The sequence below is a fragment of the Lygodium microphyllum genome, chromosome 12 (genome assembly GCF_053477565.2).
Source record: "Lygodium microphyllum isolate KBCC chromosome 12, Lygodium_microphyllum_v1.1.10, whole genome shotgun sequence".
NCBI classification, from domain to species: Eukaryota; Viridiplantae; Streptophyta; class Polypodiopsida; order Schizaeales; family Lygodiaceae; genus Lygodium; species Lygodium microphyllum.
In genome coordinates, this window is record NC_141146.1 from 119,857,577 (window position 1) to 119,873,482 (window position 15,906).

Here is a 15,906-nt window from a genome sequence, read left to right on the forward strand (position 1 = left end):
ATCTAAGTTCTCATTTAGTAAGTCTCGCATGACCACTAATTCTTCTTCTGGAAGATTGAGACCCACTTTTAGGTGACGTTCAGTACTGTCAGTATCCAAGAACATTACTTGCCTTTCGCCTTCCACTTCGCAGATAAACGTCCCACGGATTGCTTCTGGATAGAGGTCTGACTCTTTCAAGAGAGTTGTATCCTCGTCTGATGCTCCACCAGAACCAGTGTCCTCCTTTAGAACAGATGACTCATTTGTTTATTTAGGTTACTGGAAGGGTATCAAAGCTTCAATTGCTTCTATGTGAGTGGTAATTTCTTTTGGAATTAGGGATTCATCTTCAGAGGATGCGTCCAGGAATGTCACATAGCATGAATCTTCTAAGGACCGTGGCTCTTAGGGCTTGGGCTTCTGTGGCAGGGGGCATCACCATCATCTTTTCTTTGGACTGAAGGGTCAAGGCATCAGGACCCATTGGTGAACTTAAATTTTATGCTTTTAATCCATTGCTTATACAGATTCTGCATACTTTATGGTCCAGAGAAAATTCTTCATCTGCACTTTCATAACCTGCTTCATTTTCTTCCTCGTCATTTTCATCCTCGTCCTCTGGAGGCTCTATCTCTGTCTTCTGTAGAGGCTCTGTAGGAGAAGAACAGATCCTCTACCTCTACATCTGCTTCTGCTTCTATCATAGCTTCTGACTTTACTTCTGCCTCTGACTCTCACTCTGTGTCCATTACTGTCTCTGTATCTTCTCTGTATCTATTCTGCCTCATTTCTGTAACTGTATTGTCTCTGCTCTGTATCTGCTCTGTAACTGTACTGTATCTGCTCTGTCTCTGTTCTGTAATTGTTCTGCCTTTGTTCTGTCTCTATGATTGTCATGTAATACGGAGAACAATACATCCATGCTTCTATTTCACTGTCAGAGGTGATTTCAAAAGTTAATTCTAATTGAGGCAGGAGATATTCTCCCATGGATAAGGATTTTACTTCCCTTGGCAGTTGGCTTACAGTGCCCACTGTTAGGGACCGTGCCTCTGTTTTGTTAGGAAATATCTCCTTAACAACCTCTTCGTCTCCTGTTGTACCATCTGTTACCTCGTTGGAGAAGTTAGTTATGACTTCGATGGATGTGGATCCATTGCCTTTTTGCGATCCATACGGCTTGAACATCGCTTTGTTGGGTCCTCTACTTAGAGTTAGGGTTCCTTTGAACCAGTCCATCCTGGATCTTGCTTCAAAAAGCCAAGGTCTTCCCAACAACAGAGGGTATGAGGTCCCATAAGAATTTGGTTTGACCACCAGATATGTCAGCCAATAGTCTCTTCTTGCAAGGGTTGTTTTTATGTATGGGAGGATGCCCAACAGTTTGATTCTGCTTTGGTCCGCCAATCTAATAAGCCACTATGTAGGTTGAATTCCTTGCAACCCTAAGTCCTTCATTGTCACATCCGTCATTATGTTTACTGATGAGCCTCCATCAATCAATGCATCTGAAATAAAGCATCCTTCTATCCATACACTAATCTTTGGGGTTCCAGGATCTAAGAAGGCATTAGCCACATCTACTTCCTTTACATGCTCCGGGGCCTTATTGGTCTTGGTCGCTGTTGAAGAAGAGATCCTTAGTCCACGTCTTCTTGTCAAGTTGCTTTTGAATTTCTTTCGGCAGCTGGGAGATAACATCAGCAACTGTTTGAATGTTAGGTTTGGTTTAAAAGTGTCTAGGTCTTTGACCAAGTCATAATCTTTGATAGGATCCACAGGCTTCTCCAGCTGGCTGGGAAATGTGGCTACACCCATTTTCATATTTCCTTTTTCTTCTAATAATTACAGCATCGGCACTTCCTCTGTTTCTAGAAGTGCTTCTGTCTCATCTATCTCTTGGACCTCTGGTGTCCTGTTTCTGGGACTGTCTCTATGACTCTATATGGCACTGTAGTGCTCTGTACTGCACTGTTCTGTTCTGTACTGCTTTTTCCCTCTGTTGGTAGGTTGAACTTCACAGTCTTGGTAGGAGAATTATTTTCATTCTGAACAACTAGTTCCTTCTTCTTGGTGTGTGTGACAGCAGCAACTTCCAACTCTACCAAATTGGAGGTAGGCTCTTAGTGCATGTGACAGCATCAACTTCCAAATCTACCAAATTGGAGGCAAGCTCTTGTACCTTCTGTTGGCTATCAGTGCCATTGGCCTTTAAAAGGGCTGGACTTCGATAGTCCTTTGCAGTGTGGCCTTTTAGGGACTGGAAATGCACAGTGTGGCCTTCACCTTTGCATTGACTGCATAAGGGCTTGTAATACATAGATCGTCTAGGATTTGGGCGATTTGGGGAGATATGTCCCTTTTCTCCACACTTATAACATTTCACCTCTGATCTCTAACCACCGCTAGATTGTCGTCCTCTATAACTTTGATAAGGGAACCTCCTTGGACCAAAATTAGGACCAAATTCCCTAGGCTTGGGTCCAATATCCTGTGTTGTCATTTTGGATTCTAGCAAGTTGAATATTGCATTTTCATCCTTCTGTCTTCGTTCATGCATCTCTTTCAGAGAGAAAATTTCCTCTGTATGGTTCTTCCGCAAACAGTAGGAACAGAAGGCTCCAAGAATGGTTGGTTTTCGGGTACATTCAGTGGCTAAATGTCGTGCTTAATGACACTTTCCACACCATGTATTAGAGCACATCACATCTCTTCTAGCTCCCATAGGAGTGGATGTATTGGTAGTATTCACCTTCAACGTCTGTAGCTGCTGTGTAATCACATCCAGAAGCTCTTTCTTGATACTTGCAACTGAGTTGGATAAGTAGTCCTTCAGATTTTCTCCTCCTGAAGTGCTTGTAGCAAAATTTTGGGAAGCTTCAGTAATTACTGAATACACTGGTTGGGTCGATCCAGAAGGTCCTCTGTTCTGGTTCTAAATTAGAGCTCCTGTTGAGACTTGGGATTGTTAATTCCAGTTGGTAGGATTCCACTATTGTTGAGTTGCCATTGGAGGAACTGTTTGAGGCCACTGTCATCTGCAACGACCACAATGGATTAGGTGCATTATACTGCGACATTGTTTGCATCTAGGGATATGGGTAGGGAACTGTCCCTGGGACTGTATTTGGTGGGTATACCATTCCACGCATGGGAGGAGGTAAGACTTCTCTTCCTGGAGTCATTGTCAGCCTTGCTTCAACTTCATCATACAATCTTGTACCTTCCACAACAGCTTGCAAATTAACTGGTCTTCTCAATTCCACAAACTTGCGAACTTCTGGTTATAGGCCCCTAAGAAACACTCCTTTCTGGATACCTTCGTCCAAATTATGGTTAGTCTATCTCTTCAGGATGGATTCCATTCGCGAAACATAAGCTTCTACTCTTTCTCCAAAGGACTGACTTAGGTTCATGAACTCCTCTCACATCTACTCTTCAAAAACCTTCACACTTGAATTTAGTGAGGAAGGCCAACTTCAAGTCGTCCCATGTGCCAAAAGTTCTTGTTGCTTGTCTCTCATAACACTGAAATGCTGCGCCCTTAAAAGTGGCATGGAATATTGCTAACCAATGCTCAGGGGTTCTTGCATTGTTAGCCACACATGCTACCATAAATTCTGCTACATGAAGATCAAGGTCTTCATTGTACTCTCCTTTAAAAACTGGCAAATGGGACTACATTTGTTGGCCTATCATCAATATTTCCAAGACGAATTTGACTAGGAAGGGGACCTTGAGTTGCCATGGGGACTTCTGTAGAGAGTGATTTTTGCCTTCTCAGCTTTGATTTTTGCCTTCTCTCTTCTTACGTACCTCTAGACTCGTTCTAACACTTGCCTCTTTATTGCATCATTCATCAAGGGGTTGGCTCCAACCAGTTGGTTTGTACTCAAGAGGATAGTATCAGAGGGGGCTTCAGTCTCTGGAGGATTCTCTAGCCAACATCTCCTCTACTTCCTTCTTTTCAACATCTCTAAATTCGGCTTTCAAGCCACTACAGAGGGGAAGGTATTCCATTCTTAAAGTATCAAAACTCATTCTTCTTAGGATTGTTGTTATGTCATTATAATCATGCTAGCTTCTGAGGGTTTCAACAGTGTATGTTGTGAAAAACACTCTGTCTACCAACTTCTAGTGGGTTGCTAATTGGACAAACAGAAGATTGTCAGTGCACCAAGCATCCCACGTATCTTGCTGTTGATCATCCATGAACAAATTCCAACTCTTTTTCTTCTTGTTTTCATGAACCTCTAGACCACGACTCCTGAAGCTTCTTCACGATCTCCCACTTGATGATGTCTTGAAACTTCTCAATGAATGCCAAATCTTCCATGGATGGTCATTCTTTCTGTTTCTAATCTTTAGTTTGTTTCCAAACAGTTTGCCACCAAGATGCAAGTTTCTGTTGTTTTAACAGGAAGAGGAAACAATCCACCAAATAGAGCATGCATCATGATGGTGATATGTTTCCGCCATTGTGGGATGAACTTCTTGTGGAAAGTGGCTTTGATGATAAGAATCTCCAACTCTTCAATGGAAGAAGGAACTTTGCAAACATCCATTGAATTCTCCTCTTCTTGGCAATGCCATTTCCTTCATTTTGAGCCTCTTCTGATGCTTGTTGACGGCAAGTTTCCCTAGCTGTGCACCAAAAACATGGAGCCCCAAGAGGAACACCAAGGAAAAGTGAATTATCTTGCAAGAAAATCTGTCTTGTAACATCAACAAGCTTTTATTTCATTCTTTTGATCATCAAAACAAAGAAAACAGCAAATCTTCACGCAACATCATAGTAGATATCCCCCATGGATTTGATAGAATCAACCATAATCTTCAACAACTTCATAGAATCCTTCAATAGAACAATGAACACAAAAGAATACACCATCATTTAATGGAAATCAATCACATAGTATTCATCTTCAATGTCTTCATAGTTCTCTCTCTCAATCTTTTATATATAATTACACAGTTTTGATAGAATTGACTATCTCTGGCTCTCTCTCTCTCTCTCTCCATCAATAGTATATTATATCCTCACTACAATACTCTCATAATAACTCTCAATAATTCTTCTTAGGTCGTGGATGCACCTCCCAAGAGGTATGTCTGATATGAAGAGTCACCAGAGCCACTATGGTGTCTTTTCACAGCTCACTACTGTCACTATCACTTAGTCTTCTCTTCAGTCTTCAGTAGCTGCTTCTTCCACTTGTTTTAGCTCTTTTGAACTTAGATTCATCCTTTTCAAAAGTTAGAAAAATTTTCCAAAGTCACATATACTTTCTACAGAACACTTACAGAAGGTCTGCAGAACAATTACAGTACAATACTAGAGCAGCTAGAGTACAGTTACAGTACAGAGATAGAGCAGAGATAGAGGCTCTATAGAGGGTCTACTGAAGGTCATCAGAACCTCATAAATCATACCCAAACCATTAAAAACTATCAAAAACTATTCAATAAGCTTCCAAAGATCTCAATCTTCATTAATCATCAATTCATGCTTCATACAGAAGACAATCAAAACAAAATAGAAGTTATACAAAAGGTATATAGAACCAATCACCACCTCAACAAAACATCATAGAGCTTCATATATCCACTGAGAATCATCATGATTTTCCAAAACATAATCAATATCATCCAAAACACTCTCAAACACTTTCTTTATCAATCATACATCACTCTAAATCCATCAAAAATCAATCATTCAGTCCTCAAAAACAACAAAAATCAGTTAAAAATTCAGTCTTTTTCCACTCTCAATAGAAAGACTAGAATAGGAGAGAGAAAGACAAGAATGAGAAAGCAGCCATTGAAGATGTGAGCAAGGAGAGAGAAGAAGGACAGTAATGTATTAATGTGTCAAAAGATAGGAAAAATTACATGTTCTCCCCTTTTATACCAATCTCAGTGTGAAATGGCATATCATCAATATTATTCACACACTAAATCCTTATTCTTCCCAGCTTCTTACAATCCATCCCTTCCCAAAGGTTTTTTCCCTAGAAAACAAACATAGAAAGACTAGAAATGGATGGATTAAAAAAATTACTACTCTGTTTTTATAGGTTTACAAATGGGAAAATGAATGAAAGATGATTGACATATGGACTAGAATGAAAGAACAAAAGTAAGCCTTAGCTATATACATGATCAGGTTTGTTTTAAAGGTACATGGAGCCATAAAGTCTTCAACTCATAAGCAAGTATGAAGCAGACAGCTTGTTGTGTAAACACACCCTGTTGGACCAAATATGTCATAACTTCTAGTAGAAGTGTCTAAATAAGGCATGCCACATGTCAAAACGTAGCTCTTGAAGAGCACTATGCCTTATGTAAGTGGCTTAATTCTAAAAATTAGGCACACTAAAAATTATTCTAAAATAGTGTGCTGTCGTGACCCTATCTACACCATAACTAGCTCCATAAGGAGTAGGCTTCAGCCACCACTACCAATGTGTCTTGTAGAAAAGTAAACTCATCTAATATAGAAGTAGGCCTCCAAGAAGCTTCCTTGGGTGGTAAAACTCTCCATTTGATCAAATATTCAAGGATGAAACGAGATCAAAGCTTCTTCTCACACTGACCTATAACAGCCTCTAGGATGTACTGAATGAGAGCTTCTTCATCAATAGGTGGCAGCTCATCAATTATATCAACTAGATCACCATAGAAAGGCTTGAGCTAACTAACATGAAAGACATTATTAATCTTTGTGGAAGAGGATAGCTCCAATCTGTATGTTAAATCTCCAATGTTCTTTAAGATATGATAGGGGCCATAAAATTGGTGAGTAAGCTTGTTACTAGATTCATCTTTCAAAGTAGAGTACCTAGACTTGGATACCTTCAATAAGACCAATTCCCCTTCTTGAAACTTTAAAGGCCGCCTCTTCTCATCAGTATACATCTTCATTTGGTCTTGAGCTTTCCTAATAATCATCTTACACTGCTAAAGAAATGTTTGCATTCTTTCCAACTCTTCTTTCCCATGAGGATTGATTCTCTCATTAAAGATGATTGTGGGTAAGGGCACCTTATAGCCATACATAGCCGCAAAGGGAGAAACTCCAATGCTAGCATGAGTAGAGTTGTTGTAGGCAAAATTAGTCAAGTGTAACCAAGAATCCCATAAATTTTGGACATCATAGTAGAAATGGTGAAGATAAGTCTCTAACTATTTATTTACCCTTTTTGTATTTCCATTAGTTTGTGGATGATAGGCCTTAGAAGGAGCCAATTTAGTGCCCGTAGATGTGAATATCGCTTACTAAAAGTTACTCATGAATTTGGAGTCTCTATCATGAGCAATCACCTGCGGTAGTCCATGTAGTCTAAAAATCTACTCCATGAATTGATTGGCCACTTGAGAAAAGCTGTAAACTGGGTCTTGGTGGTTGGAATGAAATGGGCTGCCTTGGTGAGTCTATCCACCACCATATATATACTATTCCATCCCTTCTTGATAGTAGGTAAGCCAGTAATGAAATCCATGGTAATGTGCATCCATTTGCTTGTAGGAATGGGTAATGGCTGCAACAAACCACCTCGCTTATCGGTGATGTCCTTATTTTGCTAACAAGGCATACACCTCATTACAAAGTCCTTGACATCTTTCCACAACCGTTTCCAATAGAAACTTTTGCTGATCTTGTCATAGGTCTTGAAAACTCCAAGGTGTCCAACTAAAGGCAAAGAATGTAGTTCCTCCATAGTTTTCCATGTAAAAGAAGAGGTAGAAGGAATCACAATCTTTCTATTTAACCAAATAAGGCCATTTTTAAGCTGATAATGCAATTTTTCTTCGATGAGCCTTGCTGTAATTTCAAAAAAATATGGCTGAGCTCTTCATGAAAAAGATAAGCCTCCTGTAGTTCTTCAATCCAATCAGTATGTAGCAAAGTATCAATGTTTAGCTAGCATTTGAGAAAATCAAGGCTTATTTCTTGTGAATCTTTGTCTAATCTTTTAGATGAAGCATATGCGCACTTGAAACCTCACTATTGAGAGGCTTGTTCTATCTAGCAACTTTTGCCTATGGAGTTAGAGTTGTCATGGTAGCAAGTCTTCTAGACACGGGCAATGCCAACGAGGTGCTTGGAGGAGGGGAAGCATATCAAACTCTGGACTGCCACCACAAGGTATGTATCTTTATGAAGGAAATCCATAGAAGGTAAAATTATTGCTACTTTGGTGCTCTTACATTAGATGCACCTCTTGCTACTTTGGTTGTAGCAAGTCCAATAAAAGGTTAGATTGGTTGAAGTTTGAGCTTGATGGATCTTTATGTTTCATCCACCTATCTAAACAACTTGCTAAAACATTGAAAATGAAGAATGTAAGTTGAGGATTTTGATATCCTATTTGCATGTAGTGGTAGGCTAAATCAATTGGATTTGGTATGATACTTCAATATATTGGATTCCTATCTTGTGGACAAACTCAACACTAGGTAAATCTTATTGTTTGAGAGTCTAGATAGAATTACATATTCCCACAAGAGTATGCATTGATTTGGATGGGAATTACATTTATTCCCATAAGTAAGTATGATACAATATGGTTCCATGAGCAAATAATTTAAATGTCATTTCATTGTTTGTCTTGTTGTGGATAGGACTACATGGTTTGAAGCATACAACCAGTAGAGTAGATCTATGTTGTGGAGCTATGGGAGATTGCACTGCTTTTAGGATCAAAAGGAAGGAAGTTTGCTAAAAATGGTAGGTCTTCTCTTGTTGCTTTGAGCTTTTTTCGCTATGTATATGCTTGAGCCTTTTGATATCCTTGCTGATTGTAAGTACAAAATGAATCTAGGGACAACATTGTTGGTGAAGCAGCAAGGATCTGCATTTTTAAAAAAAAGGAAGGTATGCTTAGAAATAGCTAACAAGATTTAATTTTTTTAATGGTGGAGCATATTCGAAGAGGATGACAACTCTAGACCTACCTTAGGTGCTATAAAACATGGTGAAGAAGAGAGAATATAGTGCTCAAGACAACTTTTTAAGTGGATTCAATTACAATTCTATTGCTAACAATACAACATTGTGAACCAATCGTGATTAGTTTTCTTAACATGATATATTAGTGTGATAATGGCTTGTATTAATGGTTTCAACTAGTTTTCTTGTACACAAAAATTTTACTATATCTATGGTTTCAACTAGTTTTTTTTATCTAGGAATATTTTACTAGATCATCAACTAGGAATTTTAAAAATTTTCTATATAGAAATATTTTACTAGATCACTAACTTGTAAAGCATTCCACTTTTACTAGTTGAAACTTTTTCTAGATACTTTGAAAAGTATCTAGAAAATCTCTCATTTTTTACTATATGGAAACATGTTTAAAGTTCTTTGTATTACTATTATACACCCCCTAACTTTTTACAATAGAATTTTTGCTAGCACCTCTACAATTTGTTCTATGTGCAAGCTTTTGTGTTCTCTCAAAATACCATCAAACAAAGGTCTCTTTGCCAAAATTGCATTAAAATAATAATAGTCACTACAAGATATAGGCCTTATACTGACGTTAAAAGTGATGAAAATGTAAATAACAAAATTTGCCCCCATTGTTGCAAAAAGTGTTGTTATTGGCGACGCCATAGAAGAGTCGGTATTAGTGTTGCTATCAGCATCGGTATTGGCATTGGTATCAGTGTCCGATGCCAATACCGATGCTAATGGCGACGATTTGTGACGAAAATAACGACACCAATAACTACATGAGTAGTAAATTTGCGACACTAATAGCGACGATAATAGGAAAAAAAAATTATTGAACCATACAAAATAGTTTTTGCACTGTGTACAATGCTTGTGCAAATAAAAACAAAGTATACTGAAACCATAACACCGATACATGAAATAAATACATGATCGCATAATAAGTGATTGGTACAATCATGACAAGATATCACTAATACATAGAAAATGTCTACACAAATCAGGCGACCAAAAAATAAAGGTGTGTGAGCTCCAAGGATCCAAGGGCGAGCTACATATCCTCACCCTCCAAAAGCTCGTTCCGCCACAAAGGAGCATCGAACGGACTCAGCAAAAAAAGAAACAACAACACATCAGTCCACCATACAATAATGCATTCTGATTAAACATGATAACTACGGACAAGAAAGGTGAGTGATTTACAGGGCCACCGCGTCTATACAATCGGTTGATCAATGAAGTGAGACCGTGCCTCTCTGTATATCAAGTCTCAAGACCGGTCGGATCGCGATTTGTAATGGATTGCTGCAAAGAAACAAAATGCTAACGGTTAGAAACATGATTTTTAGTACAAAGGATATTGCAAAAAAAATAAACAAGCAAAACAAAAGAAAAACTTACAAAGTCCTACAAATATGTCCTGTGGCCGCTACTCCCAAGATGATGGACCACTCTAGCCTCGAGTTGTTCCCTCGCCACCTCGTGCTGCTGACTCCAATGTCCTAGAGAATCTGTAGCCTCCTCCCTCAATCGGCGCCAATCATCCGCATCTAACCACTCGGGCTTTGCAGCCCCACTCTTGATTGCCTTGCGTGTGTCGAATCGTCTGTGTGACATATATGCACGCATGCAATCCATCATCCAGCATGTCTACTGAGGCTAGAACCGGAAACTCCTCATGCAAGGATGCTACTATGTAGTCTTTGCTCCCCTCCGGTATGTTCTTCCAATGATCTAAGACGTTGTGCCGAAAAACTTGTTGGCACAACTCTCTCATGCGAGCCATCACCCTCCTCCCCTCATCATTCATGATGATGGCTCCTGACCTATCGTCGACCAGATATGCATATCCCCCTAGGGTCTGCCTAAGATGGGTCCTCTCCCATCTGCGTCCATGCTCCTGGATCCAGGAGACCCCTGTACATCCGGTGTACCGAGCGGGGTAATATCTCTTAGAGTAGTACCCATAGGAGTGCCACCTGACGGCTGAGCAAAAGCCGGAGTAATTGGAGTAGATGTCCCCACAGGTGTGACAAATCCTGGAGGTGATGCAACTCTAGCTGAATGACAAGATGGACACATGGCATCTGTGCCTCCATAATATCCACTTGAGCCTGAGCCACACTTCTTGGAACCGCCACGAGAGCGAGGTGTCGCACTTGTATCCCGTGTCGACTGCGCGCTTACTGCCTCCGTATCTCTACAACATCCCCCTCGCCCTAAAGCACTCCCTCCCTCTAGTCCAAGTCTAGAGCATCGAGCTCGTCTGCTCGAAGTTGAAGCATCAATTTTCCTTGAAGTATATTTAGTAGAGCGCCCTGACGAAGACCGAGACAGCTCCTGGTTTGCCATATCTCTGAATCTCGCGACCTGGTCTGGAGACATGCGTGTGAAGATATCCTGTAACTCCTCATCGTTCATCCCTCGATTCATCCTGAAAATGTCACCTGCACAGACAAAAAATGATATTAGAATAATCAATTTAAATCATACAAAGCATAGTAATATAAATCCTTTAAAAAAGATCTCATTTAAAATGCATATTTTATGTTCCCTTATAAGTGATTGGTTGAGTAAGTGGATGCTCCAAGTATGAAGTATTCTATGGTCCCATGTCAATCTTCTGACACAACTCCGCATACACTAGAAGGTCGATAGACATGTCACCACAAAAGGATGAGTCCACCTCGTTCTCAATCTTAGACTCTTGTATTTCCATCATTCTTAGTTGATGCTGGCTCCAAGCTTTCGATGGCCTCCACCCATTGCAATATTGCAAGTGATGGATTGGCTCATTCACTCCATCCATCGCACACCCACGAACTCTTCTAATTGGCTGCAAAGTGTGCACTCCTCCTTGGGATGAGACATCACCTCCCTGGATAGAAAATTTGCTAGCCAGACCCAATCTTATTGTATATGGTATTCAATTAGCTTGTGAGTACAATGCATGATTGATATTAACTTTTCTTACCATTTGCTGAAAATCCGCAATAGCCTCATCAATGATCTCAGATTGAAACTTGCCAAATCGTCATATGTGTTCTATAGACAATCGAAGTTTTCATCTAATTGCCAGCTTGCATTGAGAGCAAGGACATGGGACACGCTGATTAAGATATGACTCGTGATCTTGAACAATAGGACCTTCATCATTTTCCATTTTGTCTACGTTACAACAAACAATTTGTTTTTGTTATCATTTTTTTTTCTTAAATTGCTATCCTCTTCTTCCATCTCTCTTTTTTTTTCTTTCTTAAATTGTTATCCTCTCCTTCCATCTCTCTCTCTTTTTCTATGTTACGACCACGGCCACGACCACGACCATGACGACCACGACGACGACTATGACGACGACTATGACTACGATCACAACCACGACCAAGATGACTACGACCACGACCACGATCATGGCTACGACTACCACCACCACCACCACCACCACAACCACCACCACCATGGCTACGACTACAACTACGACTACAACGACGACTACGACAATGGCCATGACCATGACCATGACTACGACTACGACGACCACAACCACGACCCACGACTACGACCATGACCACGACTACGACCATGACCACGACCACGACTACAATGACCATGACTACGACTACGACGATGACCACGATCATGACCACAACCATGAAAATGACCATGATTACGACGACCATGACTATGGGTAGGTTGCACTTACTAAGAATAGGATTGGCAATTCACCTCATCTTCTCTCCATCATTAATAGAATTCTCCTTTACCATTTACAACTCACCCATCTTCTCTCCACACTATTAAACACTAAAATCTCTATGAGGGCATGAGATTGGGATCTCCACAGATACCAAAGCATGATCTCTAGCTTGATGGTTGCATATATACTACTACTACTCATGGAATAAACCTTAAAATAGTTATTATGCTCAAATATATGCTTGTTAGAGTAGAAATTTGTTCCTAAGACTATTCTAAGGAAGAAAGAGGGTTAATGATAAAAGTGTGTCCTTCCTTGCAAGCGATTTTATATTATATTTATTAATTAAAATTGATAGTTGAAGATGAGTTTCCTAAGAGATCTTGTGGTGATGTTTTAGTTTTGCAAAGCATTTGAATGATGCTGTTTTAGTTTTCTGTATTTATCTTTTTAAGAAGAGATTGATTTTTATAGAATATCCAAAGTTATTTTTGGGATTACGTTATGAAAAATGAATGTTTTTCATATTGATAGGCTGATTGCCTTCGTTGTATATTTGCGTGGTGGAGGCTAGGATAAGCCCCATGTACGAGAGGTCTCTTTGCAAGAAGAACATTACGCTAGGAGGCACAAGTATGCTAGGGCTCTCTAGCCATATATCCCTTAGGTTTGTTGAGGATCGGCCTAACCCCTATGAGCCTAGGATGAGCTTATTGTAAGGTCCTATTTGCTTTTCTCTCTTTCTCTCCCTCTCTCATTTCCTCTCTCTCCCTCACCCTGACCCTCTCTTTCTCTCTTTCCTTATTAGGTTTAATGATTTTTGTCTCTTTCTCTCTCTCCTCTCTCTCTCATTTCCCTTTCTCTCTCCTCTCCATCTCTCATTTCCTCTCCCTCTCTCACCCTCACCCTCTCTTTCTCTCTTTCTCTATTAGGTTTAATGATTTTTTTCTCTCTCCTCTCCCTCTCTCATTTCCTTTTCTCTCTTTCTTTCCCTCTCTCATTTCCTCTCCCTCCCTCACCCTGACCCTCTCTTTCTCTCTTTCCCTATTAGGTTTAATGATTTTTCTCTCTTTTTCTCTCTCCTCTCTCTCTCTCATTTCTTTTTCTCTCTCCTCTCCCTCTCTCATTTCCTCTCCCTCTCTCACCCTGACCCTCTCTTTCTCTCTTTCCGTATTAGATTTAATGATATTTTTCTCTTTTTCTCTCTCCTCTCCCTCTCTCATTTCCCTTTCTGTAACGTGTCCACTTGTATTTTCAGGACATGTCTTAGCAGTCCATTGGAAAGGATGTCTTAGCAGTCCATTGGAAAGGATTTCAGGCACTCCCATGAAATGTTATGGGGTTTGCGATCTAGGGCTTTCCGTGTCTGCCACGTAGCGGAAGTATTCCGGCCGTTTCCACTTAGGACCAACCTGAATTAGGGTTTTCTTGATTGGTCATTTCCTAATAGCAACTAGGGTCAGATCCAAGCGAACTACTTTACGCAGAAATGCCAGGTCCGAAGTTGATTCACGCTGCACTTGGTTCAAGGAGAATGGGAAACGAGAGGGATGCAAAGCTCAACCTCTCTGCCATAAGGCATAGTCCCATTCCGTTCCCCTAAAATAGCGTAAATCGAGTTCAATCATAACTCTAGGTCAACGCTTTTGTTGTTCGTATTGTTTGATGATCTTCCTACTTTCCATCGTGATTTGAGAAAATTTCCCAGCCAACCGGGACCACCCATTGTAGGACGGACCTATGGCCCATCCTCCGCACTTTTCTCGGGTTGTTTTAGTTATTTAATTACCTAACACATTAGTTGGACATGTAACAACCAGCTTCTTTAAATTAACCCGTTAGGCACTGGTTCTTTCACGTAATCTTATCACTTGACATAGAAAAACAATATCAGACAAGTTCCTTATTAACAAGTTATCATATTTATCTTTGAAATACAAAGAGTCCATCCCATAGGCTTATCCACAATCCGCCCGAAGGCTATCCAGCAATCCACAAGGATCACTAATCTAAGTTTCCACCCATAGACTAGTATGCGGGCCTCTAGATCCAATCCCGAGTCACGTTAGCCTCTTGTGCAGGGCCCGGAAGGCGAGGGATTTATGGCCAGAGCCCCCCCTCGCACCCAAGCGTTCTCGTACTCCAAGTAGCGCTCAACAGAGAGACCTCTCGCGGCAGGTTCGGTCCACTTTCCCGGTGCGGTCAACAACCTCCTTGGTTAGGGTCAGGCAGGTAGTCGGGGGTAACTGAAGCTACCTCTCCCTTTAGGCCTTCAACGTGAAGTATAGATATCCATTTATCTTTTAATTTATTGATCAAACAAAGCCAAACAGTGCTCTAAAATTTGTAGCAAGCACAAAAATTTCCATTGATCGTTTTTGTTGGCAAACTGCTAAGGAATGAATCCTTCCTTTCGAATGTGTTCAGCACTCGATCTGGGATGACTTGCAACTTGGCAAGGTCCCCTGTATCCTGGGTTAAGGTGTACCCTATTAACCCGACTTGATCAAACCTGAAGTTCATTGGTTATTTCAGTTTATCGGTTGGTCATTAGTTTCCAATCAATCTTCTTTACTCAAGAAAGATACTAAATTAGGATGATTATTCATCCTCTTGCAAGATAACTTGTGTAAGGACATGCCAACTTTATTGCGAGAACTTGGCCATTCCCTTGTGATCCAATCATAAGATCATATGACTCTGCACTTGTTGCGCAAGTGTCACATTGAACTATGAGACTTATTCTACTCATTGACGGAGTTACGAAACAATCTGCTCATTACGTTAGGATGACATCGTGAGACCTAGGGTCTCCAAGTTCCATCTTATAAGAATCTTAGGGACAAACCCTAGTTCACCTTCCAAATATGTTGCACTATCCCTACATTTCAGCGAAAGTGGCCAAGTATTTAAGGTATAGGAGTTTCAGTTTTAGCAATACGTACGATTAGATCACGTATTAATTTTCTAGTGAATTTCTTGGAATTTAACTCGTTCTAAACAAGTACTCCGCGGTTTAGGTGTTTTAGATTTATGCCAATTTGTTTAACTCTAGAAGATAATTTTGAGATCATTTCCACATGATTCATTGTCTATGCGTAAATTGATTTTTCAACCCTAACTTATTGATTTGAGGTCAAGCATATGTTAGGTTAATTGCAACTAATCTTCCTTTACTTTGCAAACAAAATTCATGCTAAACAGGCAACCTTTTATTTGATAATTTATGCAGTTGACAAACGATAATTTCCTAGGGTTTATGCAT